Source organism: Protopterus annectens, chromosome 3.part1 (assembly GCF_019279795.1).
Source record: "Protopterus annectens isolate FY-2018-M chromosome 3.part1, PAN1.0, whole genome shotgun sequence".
Taxonomy (NCBI): Eukaryota; Metazoa; Chordata; order Ceratodontiformes; family Protopteridae; genus Protopterus; species Protopterus annectens.
Window position 1 is genome coordinate 608,802,701 of NC_056732.1, and position 20,955 is coordinate 608,823,655.

At 44.3% G+C, this 20,955-nt stretch overlaps 1 protein-coding gene across 2 annotated transcripts in view; it reads right to left on the reverse strand.

Moving 5' to 3' along the window:
• ATP9B (ATPase phospholipid transporting 9B (putative)) overlaps positions 1 to 20,955 on the reverse strand; it is a 4,837,291-nt gene that overhangs the window by 3,524,914 nt on the left and 1,291,422 nt on the right. The gene's annotated exons all lie outside the window — the stretch shown is intronic.

The following is a 20,955-nucleotide window of genomic DNA, read 5'->3' on the forward strand; positions in this document are numbered from 1 at the left end:
CAGAGTCCTAGTCAAGAAATTTCTACAAATCCCACATGGAGGGTCCACTGAAAGGTGGGAAACATTGAGACAATACACACAAATCATGGCTATCAGAAAGTGGTAACTTACGGCCACATTCTGTACATTGTTTGAAACCAACACTACTTTTCTTATCAGACATTGTGATATCATGGGAGAAACTACGACACTACTAAAAGGTTAAGAAACTACCCAGAAGGGTAAGAAAGGGAGAAGAAGAAGAATTACCAACGATGGCAATGGAGAATTACCTCAAAGGTAAGAAAAAGGAAAATACTAGAGAGAGAGAGTCTCAAAGTTGAGATAGGGTAGGAGGATAAAGACAGTAAAGAATTGAAAACTTTCTAGACACTAATAATAGAAAAACTTCAAAAAGTTACACTTAGCTGAGAGAGAAGGCTTGACATGGCTGTACAGCAATGTGGCAAACGAGATCTGAGGTAACAGGGAGCAGAGCACTGTGGGTAGGATCCTGGCTCGAGAGTTTTTGTTTGACGCAAGCTTGGTATAAGGCCAGCTCGGTTCCAAGGACAAAACCAATAACTCATCAGTAAGGAATGAATGAAGCTTAACAACATCAGATGAGATATTTTTATACACTACTGCAATTGTTTAGATGTATGTATTTTAACAGGAGATTAGCTTGCAAAACTTAAGAGTAGTTGAGATTGAAGTTCTTTATTGATGGGTCAGAAACAAGGAATGCTATTTTTCAGTTTCAGTCAACAGGACACAGGATGTCTACACTAGGGGACTCTCTGTGTTGTTTTGTAAGTGTTTTATTATTTTATGTCTTCTAGCAGTTGCAAACATCTGAAGGTTATGTATTTTCACAGAGAGATGTTAAATGCTACCAGCTGAAGTGCGGGTTTAGCCTGGGAACTGAAGTCAGGTGACAAAAAGTGATGTCATGTTGCAAGTATCCCAGCAGTAATATATGACATTCATTTAAGAACTCTCTGAGAGAGAGCGAAAGAGAGAGAGTGCATTTTGTATTTTGTCTTTGACATAACAATAACATCCACTAACCAACTCTGCACTTGCCTTGCTGTAAGTACGTTGACAAGGGTACATTAATTTCTTTTAGATTCAGTTAGGAACATAATAAGAAGTTATGTACCTACCATAACGTTCCATGTTAGTTGTCTTCTTCTCGCCTTCTTTCTTGCTGGATGGGTTCGGAGCCGATCCTCGGCTCCGACTCGGCCTATACTATAGCTTGAGAGCTATTTTTACCGGCTCGAGGCAGCCCTATATCCCACAATACCATGTGCTAACTCCCCAGATCTCGTTGACAGTTAACACATAGTATAGTTTTATTGTTACCAAAAAATAAGCCATTATATAAAAATACGGTCTACCTGCTGGTAACACTCATGATACGGGTAACCCTGAATAACTATGTATCATGAAAGAAAAGGACTCAGAGACCTTCAAGTCTGTCCAGGCTAGGGGGCAGGAGGGAGGGACGCAAGAAAGAAGGCGAAAAGAAGACAACTAACATGGAACGTTATGGTAGGTACATAACTTCTTAATGTTAAGTTGTCATTCTCGCCTTCATTCTTGCTGGATGGGACAGCGTCCCTAGCACCTTGGTCCTGGGTGGCTCAACAGAACAGACTCCTGAGTACAGTGGAACCAAAGTCAGCTCTATTTCTGGAGGCTATATCAAGTTTGTAATGGGTAATAAAAGTATGCTGAGAAGCCCATTTAGCTGCTGCACAAATGGCATCTAATGGTAACCTTGCTTGAAAGGCTGTTGAGGTTGATAGTGCCCTGGTTGAATGAGCCTTAGGTCTTGAAGGAAGTTGTTTGTGTCTCAACTCGTAGACCAAGGTAATGATGGATGCTAACCATCTGGAAAGAGTTACCTTTGATACTGGAAGTCCTTTCTTTCCTTCAGCATAAGAGAGGAAGAGCTGTTCTGACTTTCTGAATTGTTTTGTCCTGTCTAGATAATACCGCAGTTGACGATGAACATCCAAGGAATGTAGTTTCTGTTCAGCCCTGTTTGAATAATTTGGGAAGAAAACAGGCAAGTCAATAGTGTGGTTCAGATTTGATTCAGAAGAAACTTTTGGTAGGAAGGAAGGATTTGTTCTGAGAGCTACCCTGTCTTTATGAAAAAACAAATAAGGGGGACGGACAGACAAGGCCTGAAGTTCCGACACCCTTCTGGCAGATGTTATAGCCACCAAAAACAGAGTTTTCCAAGAGAGAAGCTTGAGGGAACAAGAAGCTGCAGGCTCAAAGGGAGGGAGAATTAATTAAGTTAACACCAAATTTAGATCCCATTGTGGTGGAGGATCCTTAATGGGAGGTCTGAGCAAGAAGATGCCCTTGAGGAAAACTTTACAGAGTTTATGGGACATAATATTGGTTTCCGAAAGCCCTACATGAAAATTGGCAATGGCCGCTAGTTGTACTCTGATAGTGGCCGACGACGACCCTGAATAAAAAAGCTCCGCCAGAAAATCTAGAACTTTACGAATTGGTGTATTAAAAGGATCTAAGGACCTAGCTTCTGCCCAGAACGAAAAATGCTTCCATTTACTCGCATAAGTCTTCCTAGTATTGGACTTATAGGAGGCAAGAATGATATCACGGACAGGAAGAGAAATAAAGGGAAGCCTGGCTATGGTTGGAAGTGGAGCAACCAAGCTGTGAGGTTGAGGTACTGAAGAGACTGGTGCAGCTTGTCCGTCAGATGGGTCAAAAAGTCTGGAAATGGTTCCAGATGCCAGGGCTGTTCCAGTAGATAACGGTGCAGGAATGGAAACCATACTTGTCGAGGCCAGTACGGAGCAATGAGGATCATTTTGGATCTCAATGTGGTTGCTTTCTGAATTAACTGCGGAATCAACGGAAAAGGGGGAAAAGCGTATAGAAGACCCCGAGGTCAACAGTGGACAAGAGCATCTCTGGGGGGATGGCCTGGTAGAGGGAAGAGTGTGAAGAAGTCGAGGCACTTGCTGTTTTGAGGTGTTGCGAAAAGGTCGCAGCAAGGCTGGCCCCACTTCTGGAAAATTCTCTCTGCTACCGCCTGATTTAGAGACCACTCGTGAGGCATGAGAATTGTTCTGCTCAGTCTGTCCGCTATGACGTTGGACCTCCTGGGGATGTGCGTTGCTATCAGAAACTGTTGAGAGGAGATCGCCCACTGCCAAAGTCTGAGTGCTTCTTGACATAGGGGGTAGGACTTTGTTCCGCCCTGCTTGTTTATGTACCACACTACAGACATATTGTCCGTTTGAACTGCTATAGTCCCCGTGGGAAGAGAGTCCTGAAGGGCTTGCAACGATAAAAGCACTGCTCTCATCTCCAGGACATTTATGTGCAGGTGGCATTCTAATTGTTGCCATGTGCCCTGGACAGTCCTGCCCTGATACCCTGATACTGCCCCCCCCACCCGATCAGGGAGGCATCCGTTGTCACCATGGCAACTGGAGGGGGAAGAACAAAGGGTCTGCCCTGAAGAAGTTGAGGGGAGACCATCCACCAGGAGAGGTGTTTTTTGCAAGTTGGGGTTATCAAAATGTTGTGAGTCATTGGGAGCTGTTGAAAGGACCACTGAGAAAAAAGCATCCACTGGAGAATTCTCATGTGGAAGCGGGCTAAGGGGAGAAGGAGAATCGCCGCTGCCATGAGGCCTAATGTTTTCAGTACTAACTTGACTTGAATTCTGTTGGACTGAAACAGAAACTGAACATTCCGCCGTATGTCTGTCTCTCTCTGAGGTGGTAATGTTGCAGACATTTCTGTAGTGTTTAACACGGCGCCTATGAAGTTTATACATTGACAAGGCGACAAGGAGGATTTTGAAAATTTATGGAAATACCTAGTTTGTTGCAAATGCGAATGGTGTAATCCCTGGCTATGATAAGATGCTGCTTGGTGGTAGCGGTAATGAGCCAGTCGTCTAAATATGGAAACACCTGGAATCCTTTTTGTCTCAGGTGAGCCATGATCACTGCCAAACATTTGGTGAACACCCGGGGGGCTGTGGTGAGACCAAAGGGCAGGGCTCTGAATTGGTAATGACTGGCTCCCAGCCAGAAGCGGAGAAACCTCCTGGAGCGCCTGTGTATCTTTACATGATAGTACGCGTCCTGAAGATCAAACAAGCACATCCAGTTGTCTCTGCCGAAGAAGGGCAGAATGGACTGCAGCGTTACCATCTGAAATTTTGTCTTCTGCACAGACTTGTTCAGTCTGCTGAGGTCCAAAATGGGTCTCCAGTCTCCTGTCTTTTTTGGTACCAAAAAGAACCTGGAGTAGATTCCGGATCCTAGCTGGTCTGCTGGGACTGCTGGATGACTCTTTTTTTCTAACAGCTTTTTTTATCTCTAGCTGTGCCTGACCCCTTTGTCCGAGTGGTACGTCTGGGAGGGGGCTTGGCAGTTGGATCGGAGGGGAAATGAAGGGGATTTTGTAACCCTTGGATATGATCGACTGTACCCATTTGTCTTGAGAGAGGGATTGCCAGGCTTCCGGGTACAGAGATAATCTCCCCCCGACTGCCTCCGAAGGTGGATAGTCGGGCAGCTTCTCAGGGATGCTGAAAGGGTTGGTCAGGGAAGGATTCCCTGGAACCCTGGTTCTGTGGACCCCCTCTGCCCCCCGGGGTGGCATCTATTATTGTTCCCCTCTCTGCCTCTGGGGGGGAAGTTCACCATGTGCGGCAGGCACGACTCCCTGTGGTTTGCGGAACCACATCTTTCAACCCTTCTGACCTTTAGGGTATGGTCTAGATGGTATGGAAAAGTGGACTCCCACGGCAGAGAGAGTCTTACCATCTTGCTCGCACCTGGTGAGAGTACTCTTCACCTGAGGTCCAAACAACTCTGAACCATCAAAGGGAGTGTTGGTGAAGGACGCCCTTGAAGGGATCAGCAAAATTACAGAGTCGCATCCAGGCGTGACGTCTTAACGCAACACCTGCGCCTGCAGCCCTACTCGCTCCATCAGCAGCATAAGAGATAAGCCGCATGGAGGAGTTGGCAATGGAATTCAGGATAGCCAGCTGGGAGTTAATCTTGTCCTGATACCCCGCAGCAGAAGGATCCTGTATGGTTTCACCCAGTTCTTTGAGCAAATCTCTCTGAAGGTGGGTGAAATGACAAATAGTTCAGCGAATGCATGGCAAAGGTCGCTGAAAAAAATGTCTGCTTACCGTACCTGTCCAGAGTCCTGGACTCTTTATTAGGAGGATGAACAGGTACAGAAGGATAAGCTAATTCCTTCTTAGTGGCGGCTGCCACCACCATAGCATCTACCGATACACCTTTGGTCAGAAATGGTTTGTCTACCGGAGCAGAAATAAATTTAGAAGGCCTCCTAGGGGTAGGTTCCATCGATTCAGGAGCTGCCCATGCCTTTCTGGCCACTACTTCCATCAGTGGGTCAAAAGGGGGGGACACCCAGGAGGTGGAAGGGGCGAGACCCAACTGGAAGTCCTTTCTTTCCTTCAGGATCTCTAGGATGTCTGAAAAGGAGACATCCTCAGAGGGAGATCTCGGGGAACCCTCCAACTCATCCAAGTTGGTGTCCAAAGTATTAGCCTCGGGAGAGTCTACGTGCTTCCTCTTGCACTTTCTTTTCCTAGGGGGTTCCCCTGAAGCTTCAGGGGAGTTCTTGGACGAAGAAGAGACACCCAAAGTGGGTACCCTATGATTTGGATCTCTGCTATCAATTGCCAGAGGATGACCAGAGACCGTAACAGGCACTGTAGAGGGAGGAGCTGAAGGAACCAACCTTGAAGCGGACACCGGATCCAGCACGCTCCTCATCACCTCAAAGGCTCCCCTATCAGGCACAGAAGAAAGTCCTGACTCTGAGGATACCAGGACTGCTCCCGGCGCCAACAGGGAAGGCTCCGAGAATTATGTCGGGGCTGAACTAACCAGTGCTGATGCTCCGAGAGGGAGAACGGGGTCGGACAAGGGTCCGACGCCACTCGCCCCCTCGGAGCCGAAGATGGAGTCCCGGCACCCGGACCTCTCCACGGACGGCACCAATGAAGAGGTCGGAGCCGACGACGCCAGGGCCGAAGGTGGTAGTATCGGCTCCGATGTGGGTAAGGTCCTGGTTCCGACAAACTCCGGCTCCGAGCTCAACTGAAGAGTCGGAGGAGGAATCGAAATTGGCACCGAGGGAGCCACAGTCTGGTGAGATGGGCTTTGGAGTATTTGGGCCAGTGCCTGAGACTTGAGGAGTCTACTGACCACCCTCTCAATGTCATGGTCGGACAGCCTGGAAGACCTGGAGGAATGAGTCCTATGACTCCGCTCCGACAGTAAGGGCGATCCTGGAGCCGAACGAATGGACTCTACGGAGGGTGACCTAGAGCGCTTGCACGCTGTTGTCGGCTCCGATATGGGTTTCGAAGCGGGCAAAGTCTTGCTCGCATCGGATCCGACTGGAGCCGATGTCGGAGCACTTTCGGTTCCGCCAGCCGTCGACTCAATAACTGGAGCAGAGGGTTTGGCGGGCTTGGACAACTTCCCCGAGCCAGACTTAGACGGGGAGTCATCAGACTTCAATAAGCCCCTCAAAATTAGCTTATTGCGGCGCTCCTGCAGGACTCTTGGACTAAATCCGTGACAAACGGAACAAAAGTCCTGCAGGTGCAAGGGTCCCAGGCAATAAACGCAAGAAGTGTGACCGTCTGTCAGAGACATCTTCTGACAGCACGAGTCACACTTCTTGAATCCTGAGACTTTAGTGTCTTTGGACATTATAGTGGACACTAATAATCTAACACAGTCAGCACACACAACTCACTAAAACACTCACAGAAGGGGAAAAGTTAAAGGGCTGACTAGGAAAACACACACACACCCACTCAATAAGGATAAACTATTGAAAAACTAAAGCCCGAAGGCCCGTTTATCAATTTGACTAAAGGGGGGGGGCTTAACGAAAACTGTTTATAAGCTTTTAAGGGTAAGGTAATGAACAGATAGGGAAAACTAACCTTAAATTTTAAAAGTCCTCACAAAAAGAAAGAAATTTTTACACTGACCTGAGCCGGTAAAAACGCAACCTTGCAGCGAAGCGGCAAATGAGATCTGGGGAGTTAGCGCATGGTATTGTGGGATATAGGGCTGCCTCGAGCCGGTAAAAATAGCTCTCGAACTGTACTATAGGCAGAGTCAGAGCCGAGGATCGGCTCCGAACCCATCCAGCAAGAATGAAGGCGAGAATGACAACTTAACATTAAAGATTAGTTTAGATGTTTCTGTACTTATTAGATACTGTCCTGCAATGTTGTTTTAAATATTTCCTGTGATTTTGAACTCTGAAGTTACTGTGAAGACATATTTAGTATTGTTTTGTTCTTTTATTATTAAATATATTTAAACCCATCTTTGTGGTTGATATTCATGAGATGTATTTAAGCTCTGAGAGTACTTGCATATTTACTTGGTACCACAGGGCAGGTCACTCCTAAGCCTTGCTCTTGATCGAACTACCATTTGGATTAATAGTAACATTACACAGTTGGATTGGACTTCAAGGGCCTTAAAGTAGCGGATAAGGAGCTGGCTGAAGGCAGTGAAAACTACCTTATAGCCTGGGCAGATGGGGGCATAGCTAGTAAACCTGTGCCAGCCTTTCCCAGGTGTGTGTGTATGCGTATATAAATCAAACCTCAAAGTGTGTGTGCGTCATCTACTTGCACAGGGACACAAAGCACTTGTTGGACAGAGATGGTGCTGGAGGTCTTAGCTTGGCCACTCAGCTGATATCTCAACTCTACAGCTGTGCAAGTGGGAAGTCTTACTGGGGATCTGGAGAAAGAAGGAGAAACTAGTCCCATACTGTGGTCTCTGTCTGCTCTAAAGGTAGATTGCACTTTACTGTGTGTACTTGTCATCCTCCCAGTGTGTACATTCCCCATGTTGCCAGTGGTAAGGATTGAGGCTCCCTGATTACTGAGCCAGTGCAGGGGCATCATAATAGTCAGACAAAGACATTACAGAAAGCATCATTTTCTTATATAGTTATTATTACCACCTTTATGTATAACTGCTATTTTAAATGTCTAGCTCCAAGTTTTATGTTACATGCATATGCTGTTCTGCAGGCTGGTCTTTTATACAGTTGTTTCTTGTCATATCCATTTGAGCCTATGCCACATCTTGCATAACTTTTTTTTTGAAAGCCGGCAAACAGAACAACCAACCCCCTAAAACCTATCAACTTAATAATAACATACAAAATTATGTACATCTAGTTTTTGCTTCCTAATAAGAACAAAACATGTACGTTCATAGCCACACAGACAGAGTAGAGTTGACCAAAAAAAAGCTAGTCATGCTAAGATGCATGGTACAGCTTGTACTAATACATTATTAAGTGCTATTTGACTTTGTCTATCTTTATGGCTCTCCCAGCTGAGAAAACACTTGAATGTTTTCAGCAAACACTTTCACTAGCCATTTCTCTTTATCAAACTGTCTTCTAGTGACATGCAAACCACACACAAAATGGCTAAGGATACCTTGTTGACCAGAAAAAAAGCCTTATACTATTCAATATTCTTTTTCATTTTCATGTTTGATAATAAACTTGTTACTGGATTATGCCTATGGTCTTAACGCAGTAGTTCCCTATGCAAGCATGGGCAAAAGCACACTAATTTCTCTTTTGTCATACTCTCTTAATCAGACCTTTCCTCTCTCTCCTCCCTTATTTATTTATTGTTTTACATTGCAGTGCCTACATTTCTTGAAACTAAACAAAGAAAAAGAGAGAAGGGAGAAAAATAAAAATAAAAATAAAAAACAAAAGCACCTGTTTATATTAATATCCCCATTGCATTTCAGAAAAAAAAACTGGGAAACCTTTACTTCAAGTCTGATTGTTTTTGTCTTATCTTTAAAGCTCTCCCAGCCAGGAAATTCACCCCTGATTGCTTTCAGAGAACATTATGTCTTAGCCAATTTCTCTTTTCTTTTTCCCTCAGCCAACCCCCTTCCACCAGACTGTCCCCATTTTCTCTTTATCAGATTGTCTCAATGGAGACATGAGAACCAGACAGCCAGTTTCACTTTATCAGATTGTTTCCATGGAAACAGGAAGACCAGCTGCAGAACTGCTACTAGTATACATGCATTTGCTAGAAAAAAGCCTCATAATATTAAACATTCTTTTTCCTTTATTGCTCTTTTAAAACTAATCAATCTAGTTTCCCCATGCAAGAAAGTACAGTTTTGTACCTACCATAAATGTAGATGTTCGAGTGCTAATACAGCTGCAGTCATAACAGATGGGTTCTCCTGCCGTCAGGCGGGTCCTTGGTCGGCCGAATTCCAAAGTCTAGGTCCGGCGTCAGTTGTCGTCGCATCTTCCCTGACGTCAGTGCGACAGGGGTATAAAGGAACCAGCCAACGCCATTTTCTTCAGTTTTTCTTGCCCCAGATGTCAGGTGCCCCCAGAAGGAAGGCAATACATAAATTTGTGTAATAAAGCAATGCAATATAATCAAAATACAGTAGTTGCAAGCAAATACACCATAAATGAATACCCCAATCAGGTTGTATGAGGAGGTTTTAGCCAATAGGCCTGTCCCAAGAGGGGAAGGAGGGAGGGGAAACCTGGACTGCAGCTGTATTAGCACTCGAACATCTACATTTATGGTAGGTACAAAACTGTACTATGTTCATCGTGCATACAGCTGCAGTCATAACAGATGGGTAGAATCCCAAAGCTAAGAAAGGGGTGGTAGGCACTAGGTGGAACTAGGAGGAGCCAGGATGCCCTGCAAGACTGCAGTGGCAAAGCCTGCTCTAGTTTTGGAGTATAATGGTAGGTGGTAGTTCTTGAAGTAGGTATGCACAGAACTCCAAGTGGCTGCTTCCAAAATATCTTTGGTAGGAACTCCTCTGAGGAAAGCTGCAGAGGTAGCTGTGGCCCTTGTGGTGTGAGATCTGATGCCTGTAGGTACAGTTTTGCCATGAAAAGAATAGCAAAAACGTATGCAGTGGGCTATCCATTTTGAGATTGTCTGTTTGGAAATAGGCTTTCCTTGAGCTCCTACAGCATAGGACACAAAGAGCTGTTCTGATTTTCTGAAAGGCTTTGTTCTGTCCAAATAATAACGCAGTTGTCTGTGGATGTCCAAGGAATGTAGTAATCTCTCCCCTTTGTTTTGAGGATTAGGATAAAAGGTAGGTAAGTGTATGGCCTGATTCAAAGCTACCCTGGATACCACTTTAGGCATAAAGGACGGGTTGGTTCTTAAGGAAACTCTGTCCTGATGGAAGATGATAAAAGGCTGCACAGCCATGAGAGCTTGTAGTTCTGAAACTCTACGAGCTGAGGTAATAGCCAGAAGGAAAGCTGTTTTCCAGGACAAATATTGCAGATCTGATGAGGCAAGCTGGCTCAAAGGGAGGCAAGGTCAGTTTTTCCAGAATGAAGTTGAGAACCCAAGCAGGTATTGGTTGCTTCCTTGGGGGTCTTAGATTCTTAGCCCCTCTGAGGAACTGTCTTAAGAGAGGGTGAGAGAATAAGGGTGGATCAGTGTTGTATTCTGCAGAAATGGCTGAGGCATGGATTTTGATGGAGGAGAATGAAAGTCCACTGCTTAGCAGCTCAGCTAGATACTGTAGTATTTGAGGTAAATTCAGTTTTCTAGGATCCTGGCCCTTTTTCTCATTCCAAACACAAAACCATTTCCATTTTGTGGAGTAAGCTTTTCTAGTTGACGGCCTTCTGGCCTCCAAAATGACATCCTGCACCTCCTTAGAAAGTAGGGTCTGTTGTGATGCTAAGGAATCTTCCATGCGGCTAGATTGAGTGTTTTAGCTGGCTGTGAAGAGTTTTGAAGCTGTGCTGAGTCAGGAGAAGAGGCATTAGAGGCAGGGTCCATGGTGGGGAATGCGTCAGGCTCCTCAGGAGTGGGTACCAGTGTTGTCTTGGCCAGTCTGGAGCAATGAGAATTATCTTTGGTCTGTCTGCTCTGGTTTTCAGTAGTACTTTGGGCATCAGAGGAAGAGGTGGGAAGGCATAAACTGCCATTGATGTCCAACTGAAAGAGAGAGAGTCCACTCTCCATGCCTTTGGATGGAAAATCCTTGAGCATAATTTTGTCAATTCGTGATTTTTGTGGGAGGCAAAGAGATCTATGTCTGGCCTTCCCCATGCTTGGATTATTTCTGTAAAAACTTTTGGATGCAACTTCCATTCGTGTGGATCTGTCATATTTCTGCTTAGGTTGTCTGCCAGCGTGTTTTTCTTGCCTGGCAGGTACTGTGCTTGTAGCTCGATTTGCAAGTCCATGGCCCTGTTCTAAAGTGACATGGCCAGTCTGCATAGGGGGTAGGAATGCGTTCCTCCCTGCTTGTTTATGTACCACAAAACTGTGGTGTTGTCCGTTCTTATCAATAGTTGACCTGGTTTCAGAAGGTCTTTGAAAGCTATAATAGCATTTATTACTGCTAGCATTTCCTTTTGATTGATGTGAAGGTGCTTTTCTTTTTGGGACCATTTGCCTTGAATGCACCGATCTGTCATGTGCGCCCCCCAGGTGTAGTCCGAGGCGTCTGTTGTGATGACTTGATTTGCTTGAGGCTTGCTGAATGGAAGACCTGTGTTTGTTTGGCATGCTTGAGCCCACCACAGAAATTCCTTTTGTAGACATGGAATTAGTGGTATTATTGTTTCCAAACTGTGGCTGTGTTGAGACCATAGGTTTTTCAGGTACCATTGAAGTTTCCTCATATGCAGCTTTGCACATGGAATTAGTAAGATGCAAGATGCCATGAATCCCAGAGCCTGCAGGATTTTCCTTGCAGTCAGCCTGGTGCAATTTGCTAGTGCTCTGAAGTATTGAGTTAGTTGCCCCTGCTTCTCTGGCGTTAGGTAGGCCATCTGGGTGTTTGTGTCCAAGTTGGCACCCAGGATAATTATCTTCCGAGAGGGTATTAGCCTTGATTTCTTTTTGTTGACTGTGTATCCCAGAGAGTTCAACAACATTATTACATAAGCCAGATGTTTCAGAAGAATGTGCTTGCTGTCCGCTTGGATCAGGCAGTCATCAAAATAAGGGTATATTTATATCCCTTGAAGTCTGCAGTAGGCAATTACTGATGCCAGGCATTTCGTGAATACTCTGGGCGCAGTAGATAAGCCAAAGCGCAATGCAGAGAATTGATAATGGGTTGAACCTGCAAGAAATCTGAGGTATCTTCTGCAACTTTGTCTGATTGGGACATGCAGGTATGCCTCCTTGAGGTCCAAAGTTACCAGCCAAGAGTCCTTGCCCAGCATGGGAAGAAGCTGCTGTAGAGTGAGCATCTTGAATTTTGGTACGAGTAGAAATGTGTTTAGGATGGATAGGTCCAAAATATAGGTCTCCAATCTTTTCCCTTCCTTGGTACTAGGAATAGTCTGGAATAAAAACCTTGACCTTGTTCATGCGTAGGTACCTCTTGAATCGCTTTCATGTCTATGAGATCTGTAATTTGCTTTTGTGCCTCTGCCCTTTGATTGTGTGGCAGGTTTGGCATGCCTCTCATTTTTGGAAGGGTGTGAAAATGGAATCTGTAGCCTCTGTTTATAATGTCCAGGATCCATTTGTCTTTTGTGACAATATGCCAATTTTTTGAAAATAATGCCAGTTTTCCTCCTAAGGGGGCTGCCATTTGAGTCTTGCTTGGCATGCAAAGGGGAAAGTCATTGGGTTTGCTTTCTGAATAATTGTGAGTTATCCTCACCACCTCTTTGTGTAAGAGCTTGACATTGCCTGCCTCTAAACGATCCTTGAGATTGTCCTCTGCCCCTCAGGTGCCTGTATCTACCTCTTTGGGGTCTGTCCGTGGCTGGAAAGGACCAATTTTTGGAAGGCCAATTTCTACTGAAACGTGGGGGTTGTACCTGTAGAAAATCTTTCACAGTTTGCATTGATTTAGCCTTTTCCTCCATTTTCCTTAATACCTCCTCAGCATTAGCACCAAATAATACATCCTTTTGTAGAGGGGCATCTAGTAATTTAGCTTTGACATGATCAGGCAAGGTTTGTTCCTTGAGCCAGGCATGTCTACGTATGACCGATCCTGCAACAGCAGCTCTACATGAGGCCTCTAGAGCATCAAAACCACATTGTAAGGTATGCTTACCCACTTGTTCTGCACTATGCATCAAATCCTGCAACTCCTTCAAGTCTGGTTGTTCAGGTTGTGACATTTTACTTTTCAATTGTGATAACAAAAACTGTTAGTATTTTAGCATATGGAACTGACAGTTTAAGGCCCTCATGGTTAAGGTAGCCGAGGTATATACCTTCTTTCCCCACCTTTCTAAGGATCTGGAATCCCTCTCGGAAGGTAATGGATTTTTAGCAGTGGAGGCCTTAATTCCCTTGGGGCCCTGTGAGATGGTTTCTGGGTCAGCAGCATGGCTTTTGTATAGAAATTGGTGTGAGTCAGGAACCCTGTAGTACCTGTCAGGCTTGAATGGGGCGGGAGGCAGAGAATCCGGGTTAAGGCAGGCCTCTGAGTAAACATCATCTAGGATGTCCAAGACAGGAGGTATAGCCAGAGGCCTGTGCTGAGGTAGCAAGAGAAATTCCCTAAGCCTTTTCTTGGAATCTGAATAATCTTGGCCTTCCCAGTGGAAGTGCTCCCTTAAGGTATGCAAAGTTTTCCCAAATGAGTAATCCTCTGGGGGGGATACAGAAGGAATAGACTCCTCTGCATCAGAGTCTTCGAAAGGGGAGTAAGAATGCTCCTGATCATCAGAATGCTCTGAAATAATGGAGCCCTGATCAGAGGAGGGGGATTCTTCCTCCACTCTGGGCCTTTTGTCCGGTGGGGGCTGAGAACCCCTGATAAGAGTAATTAAATCCTCAGCCATTTTACGCATCTGTTTTTTAGGCATGGGGCCTGGGGATGGGCCCTGTGTAGCTTGTCTCTTAGAGTGCATGGCTGCTTTAGACTTAGTGAAAGCCTTGATGGAAAAAGAAGAGGAAGGTCTGAAGACACCTTGAGTGGAGGTAGACCTGTCCACATTGTGAGGTTCAACGCCAAGAGTGGCTTCGGTATCTGTAGTCGGGGTGTGGGCCGAGGAGCCTGTGACCTCAGGCACAGGAGACGCCGCCAATGAAGTGTCGCCGGTAGTCAGGGGCTGCGTAGGTGCCTCGCAGAGAACTGGACCACGTGTAGTCGGCTTTGGCATGGTGTCGGTAGAGGCCGCGGACCTCATGTATCGGTCCTTATCTTTGCGTTTTTTTAGACAAAACTGGAGTCGGAGTATCCGACGACATAATATAGTTAAATGTTTTTCCAAAATAATGCTGGGCGAACTCCGCCCGACGCTTAATAGTGCGTTTGTTGAATGTAGCACAAAAGCGACAGGCCGAGCCGTCGTGGTCTGGGCCTAAACAAGGTATACACAGGGAATGGAAATCCTTATGCGGTATTTGCTTCCCACATGAAATACAATTGTTAACTTTGTCTGACATCGGTCTGAGGCAAGAAAAGTTTCCCCAACGGGGTACTTAGCTTTCAAGAAGACCGGTTTCAAAATTTTCGTAATTTCAGGAGCTGGCCGACCGGCACTTGCGAACTGCTTCTGCTTTGGGCACTGCGCAGCAAGAAAGACTGAAGAAAATGGCGTTGGCTGGTTCCTTTATACCCCTGTCGCACTGACGTCAGGGAAGATGCGACGACAACCGACGCCGGACCTAGACTTTGGAATTCGGCCGACCGAGGACCCGCCTGATGGCAGGAGAACCCATCTGTTATGACTGAACATCAAGAAAAAGCACACTGTCATGCCTTTTTAACCAATCTCCTTTTTTAATACTGCATTGCCTATATTTTTCAAAACCGTGCAGGAAGAACGAGAGAAGAGGGGAGAAAAAGAAAAAGAAACAGCACCTGTTTACAATCCACATTACACTTAAAAACAGCATGGAAAGAAAACCATACACCACAAATACAGTACAATTAAGAAAAGAAAATGTTTACTTACAGTTGGCTTTCTCCCCTCTCTTCCCCTCCCCAAAACATTTTCCAAACATTAATGACATGAAGTAGGGCATATACTTTAGAGCTCCCCACAAGTCCAACAAATTTTGAAAAAGTCCAATATTTCCAGATTTTCTTGTTTTGTCATATTTCACAAATATAATTACTGTATTGTAATCCCACAGTAAGTTACTGGTTTTATCACTGTTCTTCTCCATCACCCAAATCCAGTCTCTGTTTCATTTCCAACATACTCTTGATTCCTCCAGTCAACTCTTGAGCTCCCTTCCTTCTCTCCATCATTTTCCATTGAAATACTGGAAAAAGGTTTCACAGTTACAGTCTCTCTGTGGTCTTCATTACCAGAAGAACAAGAAATAGAATCTCCTGTTTCACAGCTCACTTTTTGTTGGACAAACCTTTGTCTTTCTTCCTTAACATGCGCTTTATCAAAAAATATAATTTGTCCCTCCAGGGAATAATACCTTAAAGACAGTTGGGTACAGCAGTTTAAATCTCACACCTGTGTCTCAACATGCCCTTAATAGTGGAATGAATTTACTCCTCTTCTCCTTGTTGTACAATGAGTAATCATTCTTCATAAATACTCTACTGTCTCCTACTTTTAGTATTTTGTCCTTCTGCCACAGTTTTGTCAGAATCAACTCCTTCTGCTGGTAGGGTTGCATCTTTACTACTAAAGGTCTAGGATGCTTTCTTATGGCTAGGTTTGGAGCACACACACAATGTGCCCTTTCAACTAACAACTCCTGCTGTGAAATACCATTCCAGTTGCTTATTTGTGTTTTCATAAAATTAATGCAGTCTGTTCCTTCCAGCTTCTCTGATATAGCTGAAAATCTCAGGTCTTCCCTACATGCTCTGCCTCTAATTCTGTTATTTTATGAAACATCTCTTCCTGAGCAGTTTCATATTCAGCCAGCCTTTTCTTCATTTCAGCCTCTAATTTTTGTAGTTTCATCATCTCATCTGAATATCTGTTTAAAGCTTCTTCCATTTTTCCAGCCTTTTGTTGTTTGTGTTGATATACACCATCAGTGTTTTGTTTATTTTAACCAGATCTGTTTGCAGTTGTCTTATGTCTTCCTGTAGGTTACTGGAAGTCATGTCTGAAGGTTGCATTGCTTTTTGTTGAACAGCTGAAGAACTTTCCCCAGTCAGTGTTTCTTCCTCACTTTTTGTAGTTGATTTGTTTTCCAGGTCTTCTGTATTTCTTTATTCCTAGCATCCAGGCAGTGCACTTACTAGCAGTTACTGAAATTTATTTATAAACACAAGTCCACTGGCTTTCTCTGCTGAGTTTCTGTTTTCACACTGTGAGAGCTACAAAGAAGCTGCCACTCAATTTGCATCCATCTTGGAAGTCCTGAACACCATGCCCTTAGTAATAAACTGCAATAAACAATGACTTCCTTACAACAGTGGGTACACAGATTCCCATGTCCCTAACTACTACATCGATTTTTAGGGATGTGTTGTCAATGTGATACTTACAAGGAAATTCTTACTTGCTGAAGGATAGCATTATACATTTTATGGCACTTAGTTTTAGTCCATGGTTTTGAGACCAACTATTGGTTTAGGAAATGCCCTCTTGGAGGATCTTGGTGTCCTCTGGAGAGTTTATGACTGCACCAAGTTTACAGTCATATGCAAACTTGGCCAACCATAAACCCTTAACAGCAGCTTTGACCTCTGAGAAGTAAATGCCAAAGAGGAGTGGCCCAAGGTACGAACCCTGAGGTACACTGCTAGTGTCAGGTATTTTGGAAGAGGTACAGCAGCTCACCCTGATTTTCTGGGTTCTATTTATAAGCCAATGTGTTACCCAACCAACTTCATAGGGATTAACACTGAGCAGGGATAATTCGTCAACAATATCAGAGTGTGAGATGATGTTGAATGCCTTTGCGAGGTCTAGACATGCAGTGTGTACTGATTTGCCCTCATCCAATGCATTAATCAGGAAAATGATGCAAAAAACAACAATTCAGCACAGGTACCACTCCACAGATATTTATTAAGCACTTTGGTCCAAAATAAATGTCAAACTTCTTCAGAATAAAAATATATTCTGAAGAAGTCTGACATTTATTTTAGATGAAAGCACTTAATAAATATCTGTGGAGTGGCACCTGTGATGAACTGTTGCTTTCTGCATCATTTTCCTGGTTTGCTCAATTTAATGCTTCATTAACCTTATCAAAGAAATCAGCCAGGTTAAGCAGGCAGGATCTGCACTTAAAAAAATGAAACTCTCTTTGGTCAAAAGCTTGTAGGCTACCTATGCCCTTACTTATTAATTCCATAATGAACCTTTCCATGGCCTTACAGATGAGGCTGATCAGACTTATGGGTATGTAATTTACTGGGCCTACTAACACCCCATCTTTGTGCAAGGGAATGAGAGCTGCTGCCCTCCACTCATCTGGCATAAGCCTGTTGGGAGGTTGACAATGAATAAATAGCCTCTGTAGGGGGGTCTGAAAGGTCCTGTTTCAGGCTGGCCATTAAGCAGCCCCGTATGTTTTCCAGCCCCATAGAAGAAGTGTTCTTGGCCTTGCCTTGGATTGTGCCTTGAGGGCTTGTTTACTGGAGACTTGAGGGAGGGAAGTACATGCAGGTAGGAGAGATCTAGGACTGTAGATGTAAGAGGGGGGTGAAGTTTGAGCTAAAGTTATCTGCTAGCAGAATGGCTATGTCCTCCGGGTCAGAGTATGTTATTCACAGATCCTTGTTGCAGCACAATTCAAAATACCTGGGAACTAGCTGCAGATAAATATTTTTTCATCAGAGCTCTGGATGTCCGCAGAGTGAAGATGATCTCCTCTCTATGCCAATGACATCAATAAGGGAAATTATCCTGTATCATTTTCATTTATTTTCTGTATAAAGAAGCATGTCACAACAATTGTACCCAACCTGCTTGACAAGAGGGTGGTTGAACTAGCCTAGACCAGGCATGGTTCCCTTCCCTGGTTAGCTGAGATGTCTGGAGGTGAGGACAGATGGTGCCAAGGAGAATCAACAAATCAAATAACCTATTCAGAAACAAAAGCAGAATCAATTTTTGTTTTTAATTACTTGGAAGCATCCTTTGATGATTCACCTCTGCCATCTTTGGTATTTTTCCCTTTTCTCTGAATCTTATATGACAGAGTAGGGGAAAAATCTCAAAATTACTAAAATACTAAAAGCTATAGATGGTTATAAACTACCACAACCACATGACTTACTATTATGGTGACCACCCTGAAGAATGTATGCCAGACTCATGCACATTAATAGGGGAATAATTGAGATACAAATTATGCAGGTGTCTGTGACACACCACAGTCACCAGCAAAGTGAATAACTGTGTCAGCACAGGCAAACTCTCTATCTAGATGGGCAACATTCTCTTCCACTTAGCAAAATAGGCCTGAAGAGTAGAAGCTCTTCTGGTAGTTTCAGTCCCTGTCACAATTCTTGCTAGAAGGTCAGCAAGAAGCAAAGAATCAAGAGTGTACCACAGAGGTGGTGCCAACTGTAACAGCAGATTGTGTGGTGAGGAGACTACAATGGCTTGTATTGGAAGTTTTATGCATAGATGGGGACATGAGAGCCTGAAACCGCATCCTTCTTGACTATCATGGGGTGACAAGGATAACCTTTGATTTTTTTTTTCTAAATTTTGTGATAAGGCATGAAATCAGGGGGTAAGATGGGAAGGGCATACATGTATCATCACTACCATAAGAAAGGCAGCATGCATTCAGCACAGACTCCAACTTGCCATGCCAAACTGAGTAGAGGACAGGGAAAGCTACATTCTCTTGAGCGTTTCCATGAATGACACTCCCAATACTCTGACTAGACAGGATTCCTGAACAGGAATAAAGATGCTGTTTGGGGACACTACAAGAATATTCAAGTCTCCCAAAATACAATCTGCTTTAAGAGCTATTCTTCTGTTAACATCCTAAGCCTCTCTGCGTATAGCTCAGAAGTATACGCCACTATGTTTATATACTGCACACCAGAGTGGCTGTCAGTTCACAAAAGCAGAAGTTCTGGTCTCACATCCTGCTCCAAAGCTTTGAGGGCAAAAAAAAAAAAACATTGTCTGCAGTGCCAACTGGTTGATGTGGATCAAAATGTCTTCTGGGGGGGGGGGGGGGTGTTTCCACTGAACCATGCAGAAGCAAGGCCAGGTTCCCCACTCTGATAGCAAAATAACTACGATCACAACCTGCAAAGAGCTCTAATTCAGAAAGAGAAGGTCCACACTGGAGAACAGTACACCACTCCAAAAAAGAGACAAAGTATGCACAAGGAGTACTGAACTCTGCAGCCTCCTGTCTACTACAGCACCCACATGTGCAGAGATGTGACAGGCACTATGAAGATTATGACTACCATGAGCTTCAGAAGCCAGAGGAGGGTCCAAGCCTGAACCTCTGGCTGCACTGCCAAAACTGTAACCTCTGATCCCCCTGTATGAGTGTGGAAGACTATCACTGAAAAGTGTCCAATTCTGCCAAACGAAAAGCAGCCACTTAGGTAAGACTCAAAAAGACCTCCACAAGAAGACCCCAACCTACAGCTAAAGAAGCACCCAAGCTACAGACATTACCAGTGTGACCATTGACAGGGTCACTTAATGCCAGGCATCCACATTAGCAAATGAATGCAGATTTATCTTCTGAAAGGCCTCTGATAACCCAGCAAACACTGAATAAATACTCTGAGTTGAGAGGAAAGCCCAAGCAAAAGCACACTGTGCTGAATGTCAAGCCTAGCCAAAGTGAATCAAAAGAAGGCTCTGTGCAATACCCAAACAGTAACATGCCAAAAGGCATTCATCAAGTTTAGTGACAACAGTCAGATACCCAGCAGCAGCAGAGGCACAATTCCTCGGGCAGTCATCATTCAGAATTTTATATACCAGATGTGCTCACTCAAGTTGTTTTGGTGTACAATGATAAGGAAGTTTCCCATCTTCAATGAAACTCTAGCCTCATTCAAAAGTAGGGATAGTTTATGTGATCCTTTTGAGAAAAAGGGACTAAGCTTGTCTCAAGGCCTGTGGACAGGGTGGTTCACCTTTTGGTAATGCTCTTTCTGACAGTGGACTTAAGAGCTGTAAAGACATGGCCATGTATTATCATGCTGAGAAGCTATCAGTTTGATGGCTCCAACCTGAGATATATTTGGTGAACCATCCTTCCCCACCACAAACTGACAAGGACAGATTTACCCAGCTCACTGAGGTGGCTGTCCCAGACGAGAGGACAGAACTGCATAACGTTTAGGGCTTTCAATGTGGGGGGGGACAACTTCTTCCTGGAAAACTATCCTAGTCTGGAAGAACAGGGTGAGAGGGATCATAAAGATCCTCCACATTGGTCAAAGTCTTTTTCCTCCTCTGGGGCTCCTCCATTAAGTTCTGGTAAGCCAGCTCAAACAGTATCTTCTCCTAAGAAAGGGGGGTATTAAAGGATGGCTTGCCTAAGCTCACTTATGAAAGAAAATAGCCTCAGTAACACCATCCTGTGTAGGAAACTATAACATCAGTACAGTTAAGATTACATGGAAACTTGCTGCACAAGTTATAGTAAGGATCTTAGCACGTTGTTTGCTGACCCCAGAATGTCGAATACATGAAACATCTCTAATATCTCATTTATAAAGAAAGACATGAACCTAGACAAGCTGATCTACATGGTTGAGGTATCTAAGCTTCATCTTGGCAGAAAAAAACACTTTCTTGCCAGCTATGTCCAATGCCTAGGACTGTTTATCAGCCAGTAAGACAGAAAGGTGTTGTGGTGTCTACAGCATCAGTTAGACTACAGCATAGTGAAGACATCAGGTGTGCAATGCTTGCAAAGGAAATCACACCACTCCAATGGGTCTTGCAGACAACATCCACCTCCGTTGGTATAAAGGAGTG